Source organism: Petaurus breviceps, unplaced genomic scaffold, assembly GCF_028583685.1.
Source record: "Petaurus breviceps papuanus isolate PSGF00001 unplaced genomic scaffold, PetGlider_PUasm1.0 76, whole genome shotgun sequence".
In the NCBI taxonomy this organism is placed as follows: domain Eukaryota; kingdom Metazoa; phylum Chordata; class Mammalia; order Diprotodontia; family Petauridae; genus Petaurus; species Petaurus breviceps.
Window position 1 is genome coordinate 37,654,008 of NW_027186473.1, and position 24,274 is coordinate 37,678,281.

Genomic DNA, 24,274 nt, shown 5'->3' on the forward strand with positions numbered 1-24,274 from the left:
TTACTGAGGACCAGCTTATATTGTAATGCACGATTATCTGAAGAATACTAAATATAAAGCAATTAAAGCAGAATTGACTTTATATGGAATAATTTCTATCCTGATGATTGAAAGTTAGGAGAATGAGATGATAATAACAGTATCTTGTATTTATTTTACACTTTAAAATTTGAAAAATGCTTATTTGAAGGCTGAGCCAAGATGACTGAGAGGAGTCTGGAAGTTGCCTGAGCTCTCCCTAGTTTCTTTCAGAAACAAAATTAAGTCAAGTCCCTAAAAGAATTCTGGTGTGACAGAATCCACAAAAAGGTGGAGTGAAACAATTTTCCAGGCCAAAATAATTTAGACTTCAAAAAAGGTCTGTCTCACTTGAGTAAAAGGGGAGTGTAGGTAGTGTCCAAGCAATTGGAGGCGCTTGGCCACAGCACAGATCAGCAACCAACATCCCATGCTCTGGCTTCAGTAAGCCAGTGGCATAGCAGGTCAGCTATGAGGCCTCTAGTCCCAGCACAACAGGCAAATGGCCAGCCCATTCGAGATCAAATTCTACCTCAGGCCCTGATTAGCTCTGGGATTCTGCTACCTGTGTCTAATAACTTAGTGTGGACCTCCAATTGGCTTAGCCCATTGAAGCTCAGAATTTCTAAACTCAAGAGTATCCATTAGCCTCAACCTCCTGAGGAGCATTTACAGGCATGTGCCATCAGGCCTGAAGAAAACTTACCCATTTTTTTTTCTTTTTGCATCCCTTATTTTGCTCACTTTTGCACAAAAAACACTGAGCATCAAAACAAACAACAGAATTAGCTGGAACTTCTTGTCAAATTGTTCAGAGATGTCCTCTCCATCTTTATCTTCTACAATAAGTGTCTCTGACCCATGCAGAATTCCAGACACAGCCTGTTTCCGTATAGCTATATAGCTAAGAATTTTTTAAAATATATTTTATGCAAAATTTTATTTTATATAAAAATATAAAAGCTATTCTTGGCACAATGTCTATACAAAAGCAAATTGTGAACCTGTGAACTGCAGTTGTTCCCCCAGAAACCCTTAAAATAGTGATATCAAAATCAGATAGATACAGGAGTCCCAAAACTATATATAAGGATCACATATAGGCACATATAGACTTACAAAACCACATATTAACATTATTTATGTTTTATTATAGTTTTATTTACTTTGATAAATTTTCTCAATTATATTTTAAAGTATTTCCTGTGGCACTGTTGTTATTGTAGGCTGTGTGTTTGACACTTCTATTCTACAAGATATACTGGCTCATTAGCTCCAATTAGAATTGAGTTAGAATATTTGCTGACTCTTGTGAGAATCACAAGGTGAGATGATCAGTTGCTTATGAAATGGAATTTCTTGTTTCCTTTTGACAAATTCTGAAATGAACTGTCAAATTTTATTTTTCATTTCTTTCCCATAGAGAAGAATATTAACCTCCCTTCCAATTTCTTGAAGCTTCCTAATATCTTCTTACTTCATTTACAGGGAAAACATTAAGATTTAGATACCTTAGTTACGCCAGTAAACTGTAACCTTAATGGTCATCAGATAAAGATCTCATATTTAGTATAAATCATTTATAGGAATGTATATTATCATGTAAAATTTATGTAATTAGTGATAATCAGTCTCTTCATTCTTGGTCCATTTCTATAGAAACAGAAGGGAGATTAACAGGACTGTGGATCACTTTTTAAAATTTGTTTTGTCTGCTTTTGTTCAACTTCCTGTTTTATAACCCTACTCACTTAAGAATACTCCTTGAATCACAAGCACAGTTTGTCATCAGTATTATAATCATAATATTTCTAGTTTGATTGACTAGACCTGCAATTGTGATCTGCTGAAGTAGCCTTCAAATATTCAGGGGCCACTTTCATGGGCATGAAGCTTTTGTGCAGGAAGTCATTTTGATAAATATAATGAAAGAAATGTAAACAAAGCATTATAGCAACTAAAGGAAGGACATAGATTTGACTGCTGCCATCAGGAAAAGTTTCAGCAATCATATATTAGTTGGATTTTCAAAAACATAGAATTATGAGCAGCAGAGTAGTAAGAGTCTCTTCCTGATGGAAATAAAAGGAACAAAAGAAGGAAAGCATGAAAGTTTTTTTTATAAAACAATGCTTTGTACAGTTTACTGAGAGCACAGAGTATTTGTAGTAAAGTTGTGGAAAATAGGCAATAAGATAGAAACCGGCCATATTATTAAGGATATTAAAAGCCAGGTGGAAGAGCTTAGATACAAATCTTTAGGTAATGGGGACAAATTAAGAGATAGAGGAAAAAAAAAAAACACTTTTTTTTTTTTTGCTCTTTTGGAGAAGGGAAGGTAGGGCAATTGGGGTTGAGTGACTTGCCCAAGGTCACATGGCTAGTAAGTGTTAAGTGTCTGAGGCTAGATTTGAACTCAGGTCCTCCTGATTCCAGGGCTAGTGTTCTATTCACTGTGCCACCTAGCCACCCCCCCAAAAAATTTATTAAGCACCAATTATATGCCAGTTATAGGAGTGAGAAATTGTTCACTGAAGTATTGACTAACTTTGGACTAGGAAGCTGGACTACCTCATAATTTTTTGTAACCATTCCAGTAATTCACATAGTAGGTCTTTCTTTGAGTCTGATTTGAAAATCTAGATGGGTGGAAGCTAATTAAAGCACTGACCCTAAAGTTCAGAGTATCTGAGTTCAAATCCGGCCTCAAATATTTAGTAGCTCTATGTTCCTGGGCAAGTTACCTATCCCGAATTATTTTCCTCCAATTTTTTTTTAAATTGGGAAAAAGTTAACAAAATAAATAAATAATTCAATAGAAAACGTAGGTCAATGTAACAGCAACAAAAATTAATATTATTGTTAGCAGTTATATAGCACCTTAAAGTCTACAAAATGCTTTTTATTATTTTATTTTATCCTCAAACTACCCTCAGAATTAAGTGCTATTATTGTTCCTTTTTTACAGATGAGGAAACAGAGGAAGACAGAGGTTAAATGACTTGGCCAGAATGAAATAAATAATAAATATTTGGATTCAAACCCATATCTTCCTGATTCCAGGTCAAATATTCTTTCCATTCACTAGAACCACAGGAATTATGATAAATCCAAATGACATATCCCTTGGGCTGTAAATGAACTAGGAAAGCTGCTAATGTCTTTAAATGGCCTAGTACAGTTAGTTACATAATTCAGTTGATAGAACAGAAGACCAGGAGTCATGAAGATTCAAGTTCAAATCCCTCCAAAGGTACTTACTAACTTTGTGATTTTATATAAGTGACTAAACCTCTCAATACCAGTTGTCTTTTCTTTAAAATTAGATTAGCACCTACCTCTGAGAATTGTTGTGAGGATTAGACAATATTTGGCAAGTGTTTTACAAACTTAAAGTGCTAAGCTAATGCTACCTACTGCATTACTTACCTTTCTGTGGCATGATGTTAGTGGGGGCTAGCCCTATGGGGATTCGGAATTATCAATAATCTCTTCGCCCTCTTTCAAAACATGGTTTTAGAGTATTCAACTTTGTAATATTTGGCTTATAGTGGTGGCTATGTGTGAGTATATTTATTTTATAGTCAGTACTTTAATACAGAGTTAATTTAGTTGAACCTGAGTCAAAAAAATTGCACTTCCTATCTGGGCTTGAGGTTCATTAGAAATGCCTCATGGGCCAGCTAGGTGGTGTAGTGAATAGAGCACTGGCCCTGGAGTTAGGAGGACCTGAGTTCAAATCTAACCTCAGACACCTAACACTTACTACCATGTGACCTTGAGCAAGTCACTTAACCTCAATTGCCCTGCCTTCCCTCCTCCAAAAAAAAAAAGAAAGAAAGGAAGGAAAGAAAGAAAGAAAGAAAGAAAGAAAGAAAGAAAGAAAGAAAGAAAGAAAGAAAGAAAGAAAGAAAGAAAGAAAAAAGTAATGTCCCATGTTGGAGTTTGATGTTCCTTACTATAGATATGCATCTTTTTCTATATAGAGATGCCTATATCTATTAATATATGTATATGTACTTGATTGTTTTGCTGTATTGTATATCTCTTGTATGTTTCCTTATCTCATCCCATTTTAATGATATATTTTCTGACTTGCAATAGGATTCAATTGATAAAGTATTTGGAAAACACAAATCAATTATGTACAACAATGAAATTTAAATTTAGAATAAATAGCTGTCAAAAACTAGGTAACATTTTAGAAAAATTTTACTAAATAACAACATGGACATTAACAGAAAGTGGACATTAACAGAAAGATTACATTTAATTTTATAATTTTGTTGCATAAAATAAACAGTATTACAGCATCTTCCTTTATCTTCTGCTCCAAATTCTTTTTTCCATTGATTCTTTTTTTTTATTTTTTTATTTAAAACAATTTTCTTTTTTTAAAGCAATCAGGGTTAAGTAACTTGCTCAAGGTTACACGGCCAGGTGTTTCTGGGTGGGTGCTAAGTGTCTGAGCCCGGGATTCGATCTCCAGGTCAATCCTGACACTGGAGCCGGTGCTCTTACTCGCTGTGCTACCTGGCGGCCACTCATTGATTCTTTTTCATTCACTTTTTTATGTGATTATAGTAAAAGCATTTACATTCTTCTCGCTTTACTTTGATTTTTGCTTTTCATGACTTTATAAGAAGCTTTTCAGATTACTTTGTATTCCTCATGATTGTGAATCTGAATACAATTATAATATTCCATTGAGGGGTGGCTGGGTGGTGCAGTGAGTAAGAGTAACAGCCCTGAGTCAGTTCCGACCTCAGATACTTTACCCCCACACACAAAAAAACTGGCCATGAAGCCTTGAGCAAGTTAATTAACCCCAATTGCTTTAAAAAATAATAATAATAATATTCCATTAAACTATTGTACTACAATGTATATAATCATTCTGACATTTAATGTTTAGGTTACTTCTGTTTATTTATAGGAATTTGTTTTTCATTTTTAATCATATATTTGCTGCACTTATTTTTTTTTTTAACACATTGCTCTTTGGGGAAAGATGAGAAAAAAACAGTGAATAATCTCAGCAATTATTAAAGAAGGTAAAGGATAGGGGCAGCTAGGTGGTGCAGTGAATACAGCACTGGCCCTGGAGTTGGGAGTATCTGAGTTCAAATCTGGCTTCAGACACTTAACACTTACTAGCTGTGTGACCTTGGGCAAGTCACTTAACCCCAATTGCCCTGCCTTCCCCTCTCTGAAAAGCAAAAAACAAACCAAAACAAAAAACAAAAAAGAAGGCAAAGGATAGAGTTAAGTTTATGCAGAATTAACCTAATCAATATAAAAACTCAGACTATGAGAACTGGTTGTTGCTTCTCCCCTCCACCTTATCCCGCCTCGCCTGTGCCCTCGAACTTCCTTCTGGCACAATCTTAAAAACAATGTTTTTAATTTCATTTTTATATTATTTCAAATTCAGGGTGACTACATTGGTAATCTCTTCCACTAGAATTTTGATCTGGTATCTCATTGTTGTGTAATGTCGACTCTGTTTTTTAAGACTATGCCAGTAGAATGCAGTTTCTGACTGATGCTTCCAAACTGGAAAGACCTTAAGTACTCATATGTGGACTAGATATCTGTCGCTTTAACATTAACTTCAGCTAAGGTTAGAGCTGTTCTATATGAGGTGGTTAGTGTCAAGGTAATTAATTTTTTTTTTCAGCTATAGTAATTTGGGAAGTTTGACTGTTTAAGCTTTGAAGAAAGGAGATCTATTGACAGAGAGAGCATTTGCACCAATAAAACTTGTAGTCAGTTTAGTCTTGGTTAGCTTTGACTATGCTGTGCATTTTTAGATAGATGTGAGCATGTATGTTCACAATAGGCAGGGAAAAAAAGAATATTTTGCAAAAAACTTAATAGATGGTAAGACTCATATTACCTAGACAAATGCTAGCTTTTAAAGGTGAACAGCTGCTGTTCTGCTGGTAAAACAAGGAAATTCAATCCTCAAATCTGTTCAACCTTTCCTTTGAAAATGTGACAGTAACTGTAAATCTTGTTGACATGATTTCCCCATCTCCTGGCAAACATTTAAGCTTCTGTTTGAACAGCCAACACTCATTATCTGTTTCTCTGGTTTCCTCTGCAACTTAGGGGATACATTATTTTTCTTTTGTTGAGGAGTCACTCTAACTAATGTGTTCATATTACCAGGAATGAAGATGACTCTATTTATAAGTCATACCATGTTCCTTAGTAATGTATATAAAGTAATTTCAAATAAGTCATTCAGTTTTTAAAAGTAAGACTTCTTAAAAGATTATTTTCAGGGTACACAGTCATATGGAAAAAGAACTACAAACACAGTTAAAGGTAGAGGGAAAGAATTCCTGCCTTTTCACAGCTTGATGAATAATGGGAAATAAAATAACTTCTCTTCTCTTTGCAATGTCTCCAACACTACAGTATTAGTATCCTACCCATATCTGAAGAATTGTGTTAAATTCTGGTAATCTGATTTTAGAAAGAACTGACAAACTACTGTCCTTCCAATGGGCAGTTAGAAAAGTGATAGGAAAAGAGTCCATGACATAAGAAGATAAACTGAAAAGCTGGGAATACTTAGTATACAGAAATAAAAAAGGGACACTGGAGAACAAAATAGCTGTCTCTACTTGAAGAGTTATTATGTGGAGAAGTGATATAATATTCAGCTCAGTACCAGAGAAGAAAGCAAGAAAAAATGGGTGGAAGTTGAGGAGCGATGACTCTTTGATTTATGTGAATGTAGCAGCAAGCACCCAAAGTGTCCCCAGGGTGGCTGCCAACACAGGTTCTTGGATCTGCTTTGTTAAAGGAAAGCAACTCAAAAATGGGTTAACAAGCTTACTTTAATCAGTCAAATATGTATCGTTTACCTAGTTCAGGGGAAAAAGGTCAGCACCCCAAACTTCAGGGTATACAGACAGAATTATCAAGACAGAGAAACAGATCAAGTAGACAGGTTTCCAAACTGTCCAACCATCACATCCACACCAAATCAATATCTGGGTTTTTTAAAGCCAGGGGGCTTTCAGCAACGGCTTCCCAGAGTCTCATCTGATCAAATCACAGAACATTTCTCAAAGTGAGTCCCAAAACAAAGCTACACATCAGGGCTTATATAGCCTTCTCCTGGCTCAGAGAATGTAACAACCTTCTGGACCCACTGGCCTATCAAAAAGTATCTACTGAAAAACAAGCCTCCCACCCCAGGCTCCAGGTGCACTTTAGCCTAGGGGAAGGGAAGATCTCAAAAATTTACATTCCCATTACAGTGAAAAAACATTTCCTTGTAATGAGCTGCTCAAAAATGGAATGTTCATAATGGTAGGTAATAAGTTCATCATCACTAAGGGGTTATCAAGAAACATTTGTTTATTTACTCTCAGAAATAAAAGTAACAATGGTAGAAGTGGTTCTTGTTCATCATAGTTTGGAACACCTCTAATATTCCATCAAACTATGAAATTTCATGTGATGAAGGATGGCTCCCAATAGGTTCAGCAGGGACTCTGATCTTAAGACCAGAACCTGCAATTCAGTCTGGAAAGAATTCAGCTCAGCCTTACTTGGAGTCAGAGTTGAAAAAGTTTATTTTACTCTTTACAGCAGGCAAGGATCCTTAGGTGACATGCAAGAGAAAGGGGGCACAGGCTTTTACTTTTAAAGGGTAGAGCTGCTATTGTCAGGGCTGACCTGATGGATGTAAGGGACTTCAGTGCATAGATAAAAGTTAGGGTTGACTGAGAGGAACTTGTGACTTCAGTGCATAGATAAAAGTTTGAGGAGTTTAACTTGGGGATGAGATTTGGGCCAGACAGGAGGAGACATGAGGAGATTAAGCAAGAACAAAGGAGTCACAAGTTTTTGCTTAGGCAGAGTGTGGATAGGGGGAAGGGGCAGAGTTTGAGGCTGGGAAAGGGAAACGTGATTTTACAGACTGGTTTTACAAATTGATGTTACAAAGTTTTACAGATTGATGTTACAAATATAGATCCCAATCACCCCATCATTACAGATGTTACACATTGGTATTACAAATTGAGTTTACAAATAGATTTTACATAGATCCCAAGTACCCCATCACATGTTTATCCTTCCACATTGGAGAATATTTAACAAATTTCTTAGAGCCAAGGATAGTTTCTAATTACAATCTACTCAAGTGCTTATCAGTTATTATAGCTGGTTTCTTTTAATCAATTATAAGATAAAAGACTTAAAGCTAGAGGAGGTCCATGAGTTCAAATCTAAGCCAAAAGCCTGATTTTATAGATTAAAAAAATTAATAAAGACGTATAGAAGTTAAATAATCTATCCAACATCTTGTAAATGACAGTCATGATTTGAAACAAAATACAACACCCTGTTCAGTGAATTTTGCTTTTAATTATCTATCATTACCTTGATAACTGGGGAAAAACATTAAAAAAGAAAATATCCATTTTGTCTTCTCCAGACTTTTTTTTAACCTTGAAATAATTCATTTCAAATTATTGTTAAATTTTCAATAAATTGTGATCTTAAAATGATTAGAGGAGGACTAGTCAAAGAGAAATTCAATTATTTCCTAATCTTCTTAGACAGGATGGCCTTGAATTAGGGCATTTGGATTCCACCTTTCCCCTGTTCCTTTCTAGATCTACATAGCAATTCCCATGTCCTTGTCATGGAGGTTTCTCTCAGCCTTCTTTGAATTGGCCTCCTGGACAATTGCAGTAGGCAATTAACTGTAGTGTCTAGAGAGAAATATTTTTCAAGTAATGGAATGTTTAACTCTAATACACAGTCACTGAATCCACACTCACCACAGTATAGGAACCTGGTTCTGCTAGGTGAGTGATAATCAGTTCCACATCAAGAGATGTGTGTTAGCAATGACACCCTGAGAAACAGTCATCAATAACATTATTCAAAATAAAAGGAAATGGAAAGCATTATTATGGATAATTCTGGAATCAAAAGGAAAAGAGAGAAAGATTCAGTATAAGAAAACAATTAAAAAGCTACTAAATCTGGAATACACAATAAATAGGCCAGGCATTTTTTTTAATTCAAAACAAAAGTAGTACTATTTAGAAATAAAGCAAAGATCTGGAAGGAGTCTGCTGTAACACAAATAGGGAAGAAAATTTCTTTTGCCTTCCATTATCTTGGTTTGTGATTTTATTTATTTTTTCGCCATTGTGGAGTAGTTGGAAATTTTGGATGTCTCTTCTAGGTATAAAGAAATCTTTTGTAAATTCACTTCCCACAAATAATCTTTGGAATCAGAAATTTACATACTTTCATAGCATGTCCCTCTAAAGAGGTTTTTGATACTAATCTTACATGTATGCTAATGTGTATGTATATGAATACATTTATGCATGTGTGTATGTTTATGTGTGTGTATGTATAGATCACTGGGCCTTCAGTTAGGAATATTCAATTTCAATAAGGCCTCAGATGCTTACTTAAAACCTTCCTGCTCTCAATCCCCATCTCTAAAATGGGGATAATAATTACACCAACTAATTAGGGTAATTGTGAGGAAAAACTAAGATAACATTTGAACTCTTTGAAAACCTCAAAGTGCTAGATAAATGCTAAGTGTTATGTGTGTATGTATATGTGTTATTTATACACACATATTTGCATACATATCCATGCATATATGTGTAAATGAATTTGCATAATATATATGAATATGTATGTATGTAAAGGGAGGAACTGAGAGAGAGAGAGAGAGAAAATTTTTTGTAGCCTTCTGTCTTTAGTATAGCTTTTATTCTTTGCATAAAAACAAAATGGAGCAGGTGTGAAGAGTTTAGAAATAATTTCCTTACAACAAGATGACTGCTTTTCTTTCCCATTTAAAGAACTCTGGAAATAATTGAGTGGTCAGGAAGCCATGATAAGATCTATAAACTAAATTGTATTTCTTAATGATAGTTAGATGATAGTTGAACTGGGTGATTCAGACAAGATAGTCCTAGAGAGGAGATTTAATAGAAGAATAAAAATTAAGAATGCTAAAAAGTAGTTCCCTGTGTTTTCTGATACAGTCTGACAGTACTTGAAAGAAGGAACGCAAGAGATTTGACTGAGAGAAGTTAAGAAAAAAAAAAACAGCTTCAAACTTCATACTAACTGAGAGGACTGATTGACAAGGCATAAGAGAGATGCTAAGATGTTGAGAGAGATGGCTGAGAAAACTAAAAGTGTGTTAGATCTCTTGTTGGAGAAGGTTGACTATGGATAGCTTTAGCCTTTCCTTCAAGAGAAGTTTACTAATCAAACAACCATAAAATGAAATGCAGAGAAGAAACATGACTCTGAAGATAATATTTTAGTGGAGGTCTATAACAAAAGTATAGGAAATCAAGGAAAGGGCAGGTTAGAAAAGTTTAAATCTCTACTACAGAGAAGAGGCTAGCTAACCATTACATCTCTACTGGATGTTTGTCTGGTTATCATGAAGATTACATTGGTTGAAGATCAGCTAGGGCAGTGGGAGATACCTGGGGAATGGGTTGGGGGGGGGGGAGGAGTGGTGTGGTGAAGCAGAGAAACCCAGAAGAGAAAAATTTAAATGAAATACCAGATACGGGGGCATCTGTAATGTTAATGAAATAGAAAGATCTTCACTGCCCATTAATAGACCTAACAAATGGAGTCTGAGTCACATGTAGCCTGAGTTACATGAAGCTCAGTGTGGGAGGAGCTTGCCCAATGAGGGGAGAGAGGTAGAGGAAGAAAGAGAGAGAGAGAGAGAGAGAGAGAGAGAGAGAGAGAGAGAGAGAGAGAGTGTGTGCAGGAGCAGAGAGAGAGAGAGAACTAGCTTGAGTAGGCAGAAGGAAGAATTAGTCTAGGGAAACTTGTTTGTGGGGAGACCTAATAGAAAGAAGATTTAAGATGTCATTGCTCCCTGGATTAGGAATCTGTTAGACCTTACCTTCTGTTATCCTAATGATGTTGCAAATAAACATTTTGGTTTTGCCTTTGAGGAAGAGAGTTTACTATATTTTGTGAATATACCCTGGAAATATGCATGCATATTCAGAGTGGCTGATATGGGTATCGCATTGGCATTACAGCATCAGAAACAGCATTGCATGTAGGCAATAGACTTGGACTCAGAGAGCTGGTTCAAATTCTGGCTTTGATGCTAACTGTCCATAAGTAAAACAAGTCAATTGAGCTCTCCGGGCCTTATTTTCTTCATCTGAAAAATGACAGGATTGAATTAGGTGACCTCCAAGACCCCATCCAAGCCTAATTCTGTGATCCAGTGATTCTCTGACTTCTGACGGTTTTTTAGAGAAGAACACCTGCTTCTGAAAAGGTCCAAAACAAAACATTGTCAGGACATCTCTAAGACATAAACAGTTTTCCAACATCTGAGGCATCAGTTATAGATTGACATTCACATATATTCCCAGGGAACTTTCAAGAAAATGTCATTATTCCATGTGGAACACTACTGCTTTATATTCCAAACATTCTTCTTACTCAGGTTTATTTTTCTCAGAGAAAATATGTGTATTTGTGATACAGGGAGCTCAAGGCTGTCTGGTGGAAGGAGGAAGGGGGCATTCTCTTTTACATTATTATTACATTGTATTTAATAATATTTTGGTTACGGCTGGCTGCCTAGTAGAAGAAGCAATCAAATACCAATTGATTAAAGTGACCAAATTGGTGGAGAAACTTGTCTTATGGTATGGAAAATATTCTGATTTAGAAAATATTTTGAACCTCAGATAGCTATACGGGGCCATAAATGAAAGGGACTGTGGGAAAAACACACACACATCTATATCTAATCTATATCTATATTTATATCTATATCTATAATAAATTACTTAGCAATATTTTCTGTTTTTCCAAGGGTTAGATATGAAAAATATACAAAGAATATGGATTTAAAGGCATAAAAACACTAATAATTTTCTAATTCATATCCTCAGGCCCTGATTTCACAGATGCTAACGGTAAAGACCAGAAGAGTTAGAAGGCTTGCACAAAGATAATAAGACAGAAAGACTGAATTCGAGGCTAGGCTCTCACATTACTCATCTTTCTACTGCACTGTGCATTACTGGTAGCATATTCAAAAGTAATGAATTTTAAAACACAAAATATTATACAAAACAAAACTGAAAATTGTGATAGATCACTTTTAAAAGTAATTAGAGTGGGGTGAAAAGAAAAACATATTTAAAAAAAAGAATCCCAATCAGAATTGCTAAAAACACATTGGGAATCCAAACTTCTAAAAGAGAAATGAACAATATGATAAAGAGCTGAAAACTGAAGTAAATTCCAAATTTCTAAAGGAGATTCACTAGCTCATGAAATTATGACAAACTAACCAACCACAGCCAATTAATAATAGTTTCAGTCTATTAATATTTGTTTCAGGCAGATGATTTTAATGATTTATTACAACCTCATGATACATTTGTAATGCTGTCCCACTCCCTCAAATGGGAAAAAAAAATTACCCAGACTTCAGTTCTTCCATTCAGTTATTATTTCTAGTTGCCTGCTCTTGTATACTTGAACTCTTTGTTGGGAATTTATCTGTTATAGGTGAATATTCATTTCCCTTCCTTCTTTCAACTTAAAAAGACAAAATCATTTATAAACACTAGCTCTAAACTGTTCCTCCTATATGCCATGTTAGAGATTGAAAAAAGGAGGAAGTGGAAGAAAGAAAAATCTTTTAAATATTTTCATAGATTATAATTTCCCTCTTCTGCATTTTTCATCTTGGTTTTTAAAAGAAAAGCTACATTAATTGAATTCATGGTAATGTTTTATTCACAGCTTCCTTCAGTGTTCATAGCCTTTAATCATCAACCCTCCAGGCAGTTCACTTAAAAGGGCTAGCCAGTAGAGTTGGGGTCCTCAGGATAAACACAACAACTTTGTAAATTGCTTCCATTGAAGAAATTTGGATATCTGCCTAAACCCCATCACACAGAATGGTTATCTAAAACTTTCCTGGAATTTTTCAATTTAAATAATGCTTGGGGTATAATGGTTGTGCCCTTCACAGTAATTGTGGGACCTCTTCCTTCATGTTGCTGTGGAGCATTGAAAAAAAAAATGAGTCAACAGAGTATATATTTTAGAGCATCAGAGGATAGCTTATTATGCAAGCTTTCTTTAAATGATATAGTCTATCAGAGGGGCAAGACAAAGTTTACTAGCTTCTAAATGTCTTATCCTCTTCAGAAGAATGTTTAGGTTTTGATCAATAACAATGATCTGAAAATAACTGGGAGGTCTGCTATGAATGATCAGATATTATAAACATATATTCTGGGTATTTAAGACCTAGGAGAAATTTTTGAGTGAAAGAACTACATAAGTATTTGTAGAAGAAAAAGAAAGTTTAAATTCAATGAAAAGTCCTGCAGTAGGCAACTTGTTTTGTGTGTGATTTGCCTGTGATGTGTTAATGATGCAAAGGTAAATATGTCTGGGACACATATTTTAATCATTCTTACAAATATTTTATACAAATGAGAACATAGTGATACTTGATGGTAGTCACTTTGATGGGGTACCTGGGGTCTAGATCAATTTGTGAAACCAACTTGTAAAACCAGTCTGTTCAGTTGTAACTGCAATTTGTCCTTTCCCATCCTTGAGCTCTGCCCCGTCCCCCTATCTCACACTCCGACTAGGCAACACCCTGTGACCCCTTTGTTCTTACTTAATCTCTTCATTTCTTCTGGGCCTGGCCCACAGCCTCCTTTGTCCTTGCCTTTTGTCTCCTTAGGCCTGGCCCAAATCTTATCTAAACTATCTATTCACATGCTCCTCTTGGTCAGCTCTGACCTTTGTCTATGCACTGAGGCCCCTCCAGTCTGGTCAGCCCTGACAATGGCAGCCCTACCCTTTAAAGGTAAAAGCATGTCCCCTCTCACTTGCAGGTCCCCTAAAGGACTCTTGCCCACTTCTTATGGAATCATAACAATAAACTGCAACTCTCACTCCAATTAAGCCTGAGACCTTGAATTCTTTCCAGATGCTATTGCAAGTTTACTGGTCTTAGATAAGATCAGAATATCTGCTGAACCTATTGGGATTCCATCCCTCATCAACTTGATGTTATCTTTATCCCTTGTATTTTATTAATAATATAATCAGAATTTTTTCAGTCCCTTTTTAATTAAAGGTAGGAGCTTTTGATGATTTCAAGATTGTGACACCTTCACTTTACAAATGTGTTTTAACTTTAACCAATATTGTCCATGGCAAAGATATAAATGGATTGCTGGCTAAGTTGTGAGGATAATTTATGTTATTTTGAATCATTTGATAATTAGTATTATTCTGCAATGCATTCTTTTCTCCATTTTGTAAAACCTCATCTTTTAGTTCAGATCAGGAGACAGTCTGTAAAGGAGTGGTAGAGTAATGAGATCACTTTGCCCCTAGGGTACTTGCTCATCCCTCCCCAGGCACAACTTTCCAATTCTTCTGTTTACTTGTCAAAATTAGGGTTGACTTGGTCTTAAGGGGAAGGCTAAGGAGAAGGGTGCAGTGGAGTAGAAGAGGAATCTTCTTTTGAATAATTCTGATTTTCAGCCAAGATTACTAGAGGCAACTAAAGTTCATAAAACAATTAGAATTCCTTAATTGTCCTAGAAGGACATGCCCAGCCACACCAGAAGGCCAATGCATTTTCACCAATTTTAGACTAACCCTATCACCTAAGGATTACTTCTATTTTCAAAGAAGCAGTAATGGGGAGAAAATGAGGTATCTCTTAACCTATCTCCCCTTTAAAATGTCTAGCAGTTGGGATTGTCTTACCTTTGCCAGGGGAGGTCCACAATATCTACTTTCAGAGCAATCAGAAGGAAGACACAAATAGATTTAAAAGATCTTGGGGTCTCTGGTTAATTGCCTCTGACAGAGGCAACTGGTTTAGTTTATTGGTTATTGCTAGCTGTATTAATAAATTAGTCATGCTCAGGTCTTTGATAGCCAATTATTAACAGTTTATGAGTAGCAGGAAATAAACTGTTATCTTGTCCTGGAAAAAAACTCTCTCAGCCTCTTTTTATTTAATTTTACTCACCCCCGTTGAACTCTGACATCCTTTGTCCTCTTGATTGTGGCTACTGTTTTCAGCAGTGTTTTTTTTTTCCCCCACTGACAATCATCTCTTCTTTTTTATCATCAGCTTCTTCTTTCAGTGGGTAAAATTGAAATTTTAATTGGATACAAAGTCTCCTGGTCAATATTAGGTAGCACAATAGATAGAGTGCTGGGCACAGGAAACCTGAGTTCAAATCCATGCTCCAACACTTATTAGTTATGTGACATTGGGAAAATAACCTAACCTTTTTTGTCTCAGTTTTCTAAAATCTAAAATGTGGTTAATAATAGCACCTTTCTTCTAAGGTTGTAAAATATTTGTAAAATTTGTAAAGTGGTTGGCATAGTTCCTGGCACATAGCAGGTATTATATAAATGCTAATGATTAATCATAATTATTACCTTTCTAATGTGAAATTAATTTTTGCCTTTGTTGTAACTAGTTGATAGGCTGTCTACACATGGAAAGCTGATTGTGATGTCTCCCTAATTATTTCCTGTACCATAAATTTATTATGTTATAGTAAATTACATTAAAAATTTTTTTTGATGTTCACTATATTTTAGAGACTCTAATTTCTTAAATAAAGTAACCATGATAAATAAGTATGATACTAGTAAAATAGTTCTGATGAGGGACAGAATCCCAATAGGTTCAGCAGGAATTCTGATCTTATCTAAGACCAGAAAACCTTCAATAGCATCTGGAAAGAATTCAAGGTCTCAGCCTTAATTGGAGTGAGAGTTGTAGAAGTTTATTTTTACGCTTCCATGAGAAGTGGGCAAGAGTCCTTTAGGGGACCTGCAAGTGAGAGGGGTCCATGCTTTTACCTTTAAAGGTTAGGGCTGCCATTGTCAGGGCTGACCAGACTGGAGGGGTCTCTGTGCATAGACAAAGGTCAGAGCTGACACAGAGGAACACGTGAATAGATAGTTTAGATAAGATTTGGGCCAGGCCCCAGGCTGAGGGAAACAAAAGGCAAGGACAAAGGAGGGTGTGGGCCAGGCCAGAGAAGAAAAGAAGAGATTAAGTAAGAACAAAGGGGTCACAGGGTGTTGGCTAAGGGGAGTGTGGGATAGGGGGAAGGGCTAGAGCTCAAGAATGGGAAAGGGCAAATTGCAGTTACAACTGAACAGACTGGTTTTACAAGTTGGTTTCACAAATTGATCTAGACCCCAGGTACCCCATCAGTTCTACAAGTGTTTGGTCTTTTCCATTTCTTTAAAGTGATCCATCTATCTCTGTATTTTTTTTTTTTGCTAGACACTATTGGGATCCCATGTTCACATCAAAATCATTAAATAAAAACATTTATCGACTTATTTAGAGATTCTTGTCAAGTTGTTCACAGAATTTCTCCACCTTGTCACTTCATTCTATGCAATAAATATCAGTATATAAAATATAATTATGTCAATGGTGCACCTTTCACTTCATGATAAGTAGTATAAGATGAGATAACCAAATATTCTATGGAATGATGATTATCTCTTTTTTTTGAACTGATAATGAAACCAACTCCAACAATTTCTTTGGTTCCCTTTACATGGAGAACCTGAAAACTATACTATTACTTAGTTGCAATAACCTTTAGTGTTTTGATTTTTTTATGTGATAATATCAATACTAATATGATTAAGATGTTCCTGTTATATGACAATTAATTTGTCATTGGGCAAAGATTTCACATTTAGACTCCCTGGCATAATTTAGTATTTTTAAGTACATGTTTCTTTCTGGCCTTGCATTAAGCACTGCAAATAAAAATAAAATTAAGGACAAAAATATCCACTGCCCTCAAGAAATTTACATTCTAGTGGGGAAAGATAACACACAAAAAAGGAACTGAAGAAGTTAGGGTGAAATAGCAACACAGAAGAACCCTGTCAAATTCCAGAAAATCAGAAGCATAGCCTGGAAAAAGAAAAGGTTGGCTTGCTTTCCCCCCAGTAACTGCGAAATGGAGGCACACGGAATAATTTGCTACTGGGAGAAGGGGGCTGATAAGGCAGAGAGATATTCCAGAGAGAGAATGCCCCAGGTACTGATTGGAGTTCCAGAGTGAGATAGCAACTGAAAAAAAAATTGCAAAATACATAGAGAGCTAGAAGGAGAATGTTCAGTATTGCCCCCACTTCCATGCTTAATGAGATCACTAGAGTAAAGCTTAATGAAGAAATCTAGAAAGTAATATTCAAGAATCATTGGATTTTCAAAAAATATATCTATTTTATTTTAAAATGTCTTTCAAAATATTTGGAACACAGATTCCTCATTTGATCTCAATATAACTTTATCTACAGATTTATGTAGATATTGTTTAGGTACTTTAATAGTACAGTTTTTCTATCAATTATGTAGTGGAAATGGAAGTGAGAAGCCTGGTTACAAGTTCTGCCTCCCCCATTACTAGCTGTGTGAGTATGAGAAAAGCATTTCACCTCTCTGTAACACAGTTTTATCTGTGAAATGAAAATAATAATTGTTTCCAGAAATCTTATCAAAAGATGATTTAAAAAGTGTTGATTTAGTCATTTTTCAATTGTGTCTGGCTCTTCTTTACCCCTTTTGGAGTTTTCTTGGCAAAGACACTAGTTTGCCATTTCATTCTCTAGTTCATTTTATAGATGAAAAAATTAAGGCAAATAGAATTAAATGACTATGATAAGTGTCTGAAGTGTGATTTTAACTCAGGAAGAGGAGTTTTCCTGTTTCCAGGGCCAGAATTCTATCCACTGTATCATCTAGATGTGCTTTGGAATAAAAAACCAATAATGTAACCTACTATTTATAGTAGTATTTATTGCTCTTCTTTATTCATTTAATAAATATTTCTTTTGCATATTGATAAGTAATCAAAGTAAACCAAGATTCTAAACTACAGTTACTGTAATTCTTAGGAAGAGTGTGGTTAAACAGGAGAGGGAAAATAAGTACATCAATCATTAAAATACAAATAAAAATGTTTTCAATGTTACAAACTTGATGAAAAGAATTAAAAGTATTTAATTCACTATGTAAATAAGGGAAAAGGTCATCTACCTTTCACAGTGGCAAAGTAACAAATCAAAGGGGACTTCAGTTATACAAACATCTGCTAGAACTCTCAATTTGCTAAAAGTAAAGCAGCTAATGATCTCTTATGTGCTAATGATAATTTGATCCTTCAGTATGTAAAGGGATAAGAAAGGAAAGTAAGTATACTCTGAATCTGATTCTCATCAACAAGCATTAACTAGTTGCTGAGATGGAAATTATTGCTTTGGCTAGAGATAAAGTATCTTAAAATATGCAGTGGAGGACAGTAACCTTAGTTTATGTAAGGAAGATTTTGTTATGTTTTTCAGAGTTCAGTTTCTCAGGATCCATGGCCATGGAAATGTCTAGTTTTCCGGTGTTAGATAATAACTCCCAGAATAGCCCCAAGGATCCTAGAGAGTAATTCCTAGAATCACAGACAATCCTATTGTGACCATGTCATTAAATATAGGGGTGACATCATTGATATTTACTATGCTTTCCCCGAATGACGATAATGCTAAAGTTAATTTGTGACTTTAATGTTAGCAAGATGCCTCTTTGTCTGTTGCCCTATAAAGCAAGTGGGAACTGGTCAGTACAGGGGGAAACCATGGGAAACCCATAGGAGAATCTGAGCATGCTTTGACTAGTCCGCATCAACGCTTGAGGGGATATAGAAGAGTGCTCAAGCTAGCTGAGCCTGTCTTGATTGACCCCTTTGACATGTAAGGGAAGTTGCTCCCACTCCTGGACCACTACCATGAGAAGGGTAATTAGGGAATGCTGTAGAAGTTGTGTTCCCATTATCAGCAACCTTTCTGAGAAGATCAGCCTAGAATAAAGCTGATTATTAACCTCTCCAAAGGTATCTGCCTCTCTGACCAGATCAAGAGTGAACCTGTTTGAGGCTGGAGTCTAAAAACTCCAGTGCCTCCTGTGTGTTATCTATGAAACACTTAGTAACTCTTATTGTTGTTCAGTCATGTTTGACCCTTCATGACCCCTTTTCAGGGGTTTTCTTGTTAAAGATACTTGAGTATTTTGCCATTTTCTCTCATTTTACAGATGAGAAACTAACACCAAGAGGGTTAAGTGATTTGCCCAGGGTCACAATATAGTTAAGTGTCTGAGGTAGAATTTGAATTCATGAAGATGAGTTTTCCTGACTCAAGGTCCAGCATTTTGCCCACTGCACAATCTAACTAACATCAGTAACTCTAAAACCATATATACATTCTAAAAAAGGTAATTTTTAGGGATTCAGAGAAAGTATAGTTAAGATTAAATTTCTACAAGGAAAGAAAATTTAAAAGAAATGGGAAGATATCAAGAATGACCTTCTGAAGACATAAATAGAAATAACTCTGATAACAAGGAAAATGGGGAATTTTTGGAATTATCAAGCTGGTTGGTGAGGTCTTGGTATGTCTTTATTGGTCTCGGGACATAGGCACTGAAAAATCACTAAAAAATTTGAATTTGATAAAAACATTTACAAAAGATGAAATAATCATGGATTAGGCCAGAAGTTGTCTTAGAATATGTCAAACAAGATTCAGAAAGTAGCAGAAAATAAGAAATTGTTAGGGAACAGTGATGAACATATAGTAATTACAAAGAAATTCTTGTTTTTTTCTCTTAGCAACTAATTAAAAAAAAAAACTCAAAAGAACATAATACTTGCCTCCATATAAGACTCAAACATTTTAAATTAACATATCTAATTTTTAATATCCAAAAAGCAGAGGTGAGGAACCTTTGACTGAATACAAGCTTCAGAGAACAAATATCATTAATAAAAGGATTTGTTCTGTAAAACATGGACTCAGTCAAAAGGTCATATCCAAGGACCTAGAAGGCCACATGTGGCCTCGAGGCCATAGGTTCCCCACCCCTGTCCTATAGCATTTTATCCCTATTTTGTAAAGGGAAAAACAGATGAAATTAAAAAATTTTTCCCAATAAAGGAGTTGTATGGCAGATGAACTCTAAACTCCATCTGCCATTTACAATCATAGTGTTTTAGTTGTATTTTTTAACTATATTCACATTTTTTAAAATAACAGCATTTTTATCATACTAATTAAGTGTGAATCAATTCCTTCATATAAAGTTATTTTCTACAAAAAAGATTATTAAATGATGATCACATATTTAAGTTGATGGACCCCCTAAAACCCTTAGACTCCCAGTTCATTAATATTCTCATCTCATGACTGAATTTTCTAGTCTACTATGGACAGACAATTTGTCACCTTAGACTTCACATTCAACAACAAAAACATACCAACTCTATGACCTTTATTTCTGTGATGTTGCTCTTTGATTATAGCATCCCATTACTCCTTTTAAACTTCTTTTTCATCTTCATCATAACTCCATTTCTATATCCTTCTCTCCTCTCCTTTCACAATATTGAAAACAGGTAGGAAGTTTAGATATAATTTATTCTATAGCTTTCAATCATTAGGCTTCTTCTCCTTCCATTCTTTCCAGCATTGACTATTGAGCAAACACATTGCTCGCCTTTTCTCCTACACCAAAACAGTTTAATGATCATACAGAAATTCAATGCAGTATGCTAACAAAGTCTAACATAAATTCTTTGTATACTAAAATATTGAAATGGATCTATGTGATCTAACTAATCGTGATTAACTTCTTTTAATGTAAGGTGCATAGCTGTCCATTCCATGTGAAATTTAAGCCCTCTCAAAAGTCTAGTGACAACAGCCGACAAGTGATCCTTAATAATCACAATTGCACAGACATCTGAAAACTTTACTCTGTTGTGACAGTGCCATTGGCAGCTGACATTATGCCCACCTCAGGCCCATTTCATATGGGAGAATCTAGCAAGAAGGAAAACCTCCTAAACTAACTGCAAACCATATAAAGCGACTGGTATGTCATTGTCTATCTACAATCTTGTTCTTTCCTTATACTATTCCCTGCCCAAAATTAAAAAAAATATAATAAAACAACTTTCTGAAAATAATTATTTAGTAGCCTTTCAGGTAGCACACAGAATGGGCTCCTGTGCTTGCAATCTGGAAGATTCCAAAACTTCCTTAGAGTGTTGGAATCACAAAGACAGGAAAAACTAAATACCAACACCCCTCCCTCATCACACACACACAGCACACACATGTACACACACAGGTGCACACACACATGCACACACTCATGCACACTATGTGACCATGGGATGAGTTATTAAATTCCTTGAGCCTCAGTTTCTTCATATGAAAAAGAGAGAGATGAAGACCTATTATCCTTATATCATAGTCTTTGAGGTTCAAATGAAACAAGGTATAGAGATAGTTCTGGTCTTTTAAAAACTCTATGTAAATATTAATTATCTTAAATTTTTCTGCCATAAAAAGCCACAGAAGGGGCAGCTAGGTGGCGCAGTGAGTAAAGCGCTGGCCCGGAGTCAGGAGGCCCTGAGTTCGGTTCTGCCCTCAGACACTTAACACCTACACATAAAAGACTAGCCGTGCAACCTTGGGCAAGTTACTTAACCCCAATTGCCCTTCAAAAAAAAAGCCACAGAAGTCATCATTCCATTTGTATAGACAATGTATATTCATAATTTGAAATATTACACCAAAACCAGTCTTCTACATATTAGGCATCTGCATTCTAGGAAATAATCTATTAGCGTATCAAAGATTTTTGAATCTGATTAGATGGATCTAAAATGTCATACATCATAATATTAAATATTAAGTGATTGAGGGCACATGGGTATTGCATTCATTTCTATAGAATATTTGATTCTAGCCATGTAGTTAAATGCATAATTAATTATCATTATTTCTGTAGCCTTTTTTATTCTCATCACATATAGCATCTTGGTCCTAAAATAAACTCACACTTAATTACTGAGATGAACAAATTTTCTAATAAGGCATGTAAAATCACATAATCACTAAGGCATACAAATAGGAATGACATTCACAAACATTCAACAGATATTTATGCAGCCCAAAGTCAAGTTTAAGAATGAATTTTGAGATATGCATTGGGGAGAGGGTGGGCGGGGGGGGAGTATTAGTTTAGAGTTTGAGCGAAAATCAGCTATGCTGTGCCTGGTGGGGCCCACCTTTCTTAATCAGGTCAGCAATTCACATTGTCTGAAATACAATAATGCTCTCTGGCCAAATTGTATTCTCTAATTCTTACAGGGAAAATCTTTATCATCATGTACCAAGGGCAAGAACTACAATTCAACAACATTTTCTAGAGCAGTATGATTTGCTGGGCACTGTGATAGGCACAGGGAATACAAAGACCAAAACAACACATAATGAATTGCCTCAAAGAAGCTTGCCTTCTACTTGGGGAAAAACAACAGAGAGATCAGTAAGTGTATATATAGTATAGGCAGAAAAGTTGCAAAATAATGTGAGGGCTAAGGAAAAAGCACTGACAGCTGGTGGAGTGGGCACAGGCCTCCCATAGGTGGTGGTGGCATCTTCCTTGTTCTTTAAAGGAAGCTAGGAACTGTACAAGACAAAAGTTTAAAAGGAAGGAAATGGGGGAAAGACCAAAGGTACAGAGCCAGGAGATAGAAGGTTATAACACCAAGCAAAAGCAACTTCCAGGTTCAGATTATGAGCATAGCAAACTCCATTTGTTCAGTGACAGATTAAGGCAAAACATTCACAGAAAAGAGAAAATCAAAATACAAGGTAACTCAATCATTTAGTAAGTCCTCAATTCAATCACAAAGTACTTGTGATAGTAATGGCAATTAAAGATTCCCCTGTATTGGCTTGGTTTTCAAACTGATTGTGTTAAAACCCAGAGCTTGTTAATCCCACCTGTGGGATGGACTTGTTGATGTGAAAAGAAAGTCCTGAACTGGGAGGAGCTGGTGACGTAGATTTGGAGAGACAAGAGAGAGGCAGAAGAACTTTTTTTTGGAAGCAGCACCTCATGGAGAGAGAGAGAGAGACTAAGAGAGTTGCTGGTGGCCACTTTGAATTGCCCTGGACTTTTGAGACCTGCCCCCTGAGCTGCCAAGGACTGAGGAGACATGGCTGTTTTCCTGGTACTTTGTCTGTCTGTTTTGATGTTGTTTTGCCAGATTTGTCCACTGGTGAAAGACTGTCCTGTTGAAGAAGTCCTGGAACCTGGCTTTTGGTTAAGAAGCCCTGAGACTGTCCTGCAGACAGAGAGTGAATACTGTCCACTGGTGAAGGACAGTGCTGTTGTTGCAGGGGTCTGGAGACTGTCCTGCAGACAGAGTGAATACTGTCCACTGGTGAAGGACAGTGCTGTTGTTGCAGGGGTCTGGGAACCTTTCTGTTGGTTCAGAAGCCCTGAAGAAGGATTTTCTTGTTGTATGTTTACAGAAATCCTGGGAGAGGGTTTTGCTAATGTTTTCAGGGGTTCTAGGACTGTTCTACAGACAGAGGATGAATTAGTGAAGAGACTGGCAATGTATCTTGTGGCCTTGCTAAGCCTTGTCTCCCCAGGAACTAAGATTGCTGAGAACTTGCCTCGTGTCAAGATGAAGAAAAGACCTCCATTTGGGTATTAAGTGCTGAGCTTAAACTTGCTGTAACTCTGGGGTAGATTCAATTGTGATCCAGGGGTGGGGAACTTTTGACCTTTTTGTGTTCTATGGTTGAGCAAATGAATGTATTTTACTTATGTTTGGAAACTAATCTCCATTTGAGAAGAGGGGCTTTGTGGTGGACTAAATGAAGGTATAGCCTAGGGGTGGAGAAGTATTTAGAACTGGGAATTTGTAATTGATTGAATGATTGGAAGGTCCTGGGGTGGGGTAGTACTTGGAGATTATTTAATCACTCTTAGTAAATGCTGTATTTTGAATGATGTCATGTTTTGACCTTCTCTGTTCTTGGTTTGTCACTGAATAAAATGGAGAGCACCTATGCTGGTATTTTGAACCTTGGGAAGTTGCCTTTCCTTGGCAATTACATTACAGTACTAAAGTCCAAGTACTCCACCCCTGAACAGTACATTCTTTTAGTCCATCACAAAGTCTTCTCCCTTCAACTGGAGATTAGTTTGTAATCATAAACAAAGCACATTCATTCGGTCAGCCATAAAACAAAACAATCAAAGTATTCCACCCATGAATCACAACTGAAT